This window comes from Microtus ochrogaster, chromosome 8 (assembly GCF_000317375.1).
Source record: "Microtus ochrogaster isolate Prairie Vole_2 chromosome 8, MicOch1.0, whole genome shotgun sequence".
Classification (NCBI taxonomy): domain Eukaryota; kingdom Metazoa; phylum Chordata; class Mammalia; order Rodentia; family Cricetidae; genus Microtus; species Microtus ochrogaster.
In genome coordinates, this window is record NC_022015.1 from 9,501,274 (window position 1) to 9,503,798 (window position 2,525).

The window sequence follows — 2,525 nt, forward strand, 5'->3', positions numbered from 1 at the left end:
TTTAGGACAAAGTAAAAGTCCTAAACTCTGAAAAAAAAAAAAAAGAGGCTGTGTTTGTAACTCAGACATTTTTAAGCAGTTCACATTTCTTTTCTGGGTGTTGGTTTTCTTTCTCTAAAAGAAAGAGATAATTATATATTTACCAACCAAAAAACTAGAAGCGATATATCATCTTTCATAAGTTTTCCACATTCTCAATGTGTGTCAACCAATATGTTACCAGAACTGTCTATTAGTTAATTACTCCACATAAATAAGTGTGGGCTTATTTTTGATGATCATGAAAACTAAAATATTGATACATGCAAATAACTGTAACATAAAGCACTGTATAAAATGAGTTAATAGTAATAAATATATTATATACATGCACAAGCTACTGTAATGAAATCCATTATTTTATACACACACAAAAAAATCCAGTAGAAAACAATAATTGTTAAAAGTTGCTAGGAAAGGGGCCTAGAGAAATGAAGGCAGACTTCCTGGGGGAAGTAACCTGAAAGTTCCCAACTATGATCACCAGCGACGTTTCTTTCTCTATCAACAGAGGAAATCCATGTCTCCTTCCAGCAAAATCCAGCTGACCTCCTTAGTCATCAGATGGACTCGATGGGAATGGCAAATCCTAGAACAAAGCCCTGCGAATCCCAGACGACACCCCCTTCTTCTCAGAAGCACTTACTGTGCCACAAAAAAATGTGTGGTTTGAACGTCGAATGGTGAAACATCCTAGGAAGAAGAAGAAAAAAATTAGTTCTAAGTTCCTGGAAATCCACATTTCTTCCTGGACTTTTGGTCCCAATCCCAGCCAACAAGAAGATGAATGAGTGACAGATGTCAGTCAATACCACAAGGAGTAGGAAAACCATCTGCTGAACCTGGCCTCATTCCTGACCCACAAGGGCTTGAAGATGCTAATTTGTTATTTTAGGCTCTGTGTTTGGAAATTCCTGGGTACATCTGATAGGAGAGACACTGCAGGGAAAAATCCTCCCAGGAAGGAAAACCCCATGAATGAGATTTAATCCTCGGGTGCCTAGGACTCTTACACAGTCACTCACCCCACCATCTCCTGCTTCCCCAGCTCTGTTGAACTTATTTCTTTCAATCCAGCCTCTGTCCAGATTTCTTACCACCTCCCTCTTTCTAGTCCCTTATTGATTCCCTCACTTTTCACCATCAGATGCCGCCTCTTTGGGATGTTATGCCCACTACACAGCATATTGCAGTGTTGATATCTCTTGCTATTTTAATGTCTGTATTTGTCCATTGTGATGACTATTTAATTACTGTAGAGATGGAAATGCACTATGGAATGAATGCCAGCCAGTTGATGAAGAAATCACAGAACTAGAAAATCATCCTTTACAAAAGAGTAATAATCGAGAATCATTTCTAGACACTAAAATGAGTGGGCGGAAGTTTGATGAGACACTGGATAGTCGCATGGCTTTGGATCTATCTCTTAAGATGACACATCACTTACAAACCAAAAAATGTCATTTCATAATGAACCATCATGGTACATACCACTCTCCAGTCAAGCATCAAGGTCAGCATCAATAGTGAGACAGCCCACCAATACCTACACTTCCGAGTGAAGCCAAAAGACGCTTACAGTGTCACCCATGAAATACTGTAGCAAAACTGTGAAACTGGAGTCTCACCAGAAGACATGTATAAAGCAAAATTATGGGCTTTTTGTTGCTTCTTGTTTATTTGCTGTGAGAGAATCTTTCTGTGAAATTCTGGCTCATCTGGAACTTGCTATGTAGCTTGAATGACCTCCGACTCACAATCTTCCCGCCTCAACCCACTGATAGCTCTATCATAGGCATTTGCCACCATGGTCAGTTACATATTCCTACCCTTATCAAAACATGGCATTATCCTGAAAGAAAAAAGAAGACTGTAAAAGGAACGTTTTAGAATAAATGATACTGTGGAGGCCAAATACAAGCAAGGTGTGAATTCTAACCTGGGAAAATAAAGCTTTCAGAGACATGATAGGAACACTTGGAACTTCTGAAGAATGACTGTAGAGACATGATAGGAACACTTGGAACTTCTGAAGAATGACTGCAGATTACAAAACTGCATTTCAGAAATGTCTATTTTATTATTTTGATTATTCTTCTGTGCTTATATAAGAAGTAGCTCTTGGCAAACACACTGACGTAATGTTTAATGGGACATGATATTCAAAATGCTCATATTTTAAGAAAGTCAAATACAGAATAATTGCTCAATATGAGTAAAAATTTTTTAAAAGATTTTATTTATTATATATACAGTATTCTGTTTGCATGTGTGTCTGAAGGCCAGAAGAGGGTGCCAGACCCCATTATAGATGGTTGTGAGCCACCATGTGGTTGCTGGGAATTGAACTCATGATCTTTGGAAGAGCAGACAGTGCTCTTAACCTCTGAGCCATCCTTCCAGCCCCATGAGTAAAATTTTTTAATCTTGTACTAGGCTTGGTCTTATCTCTAAGTATGGAACTACTTCAAAATGAAGAGTTG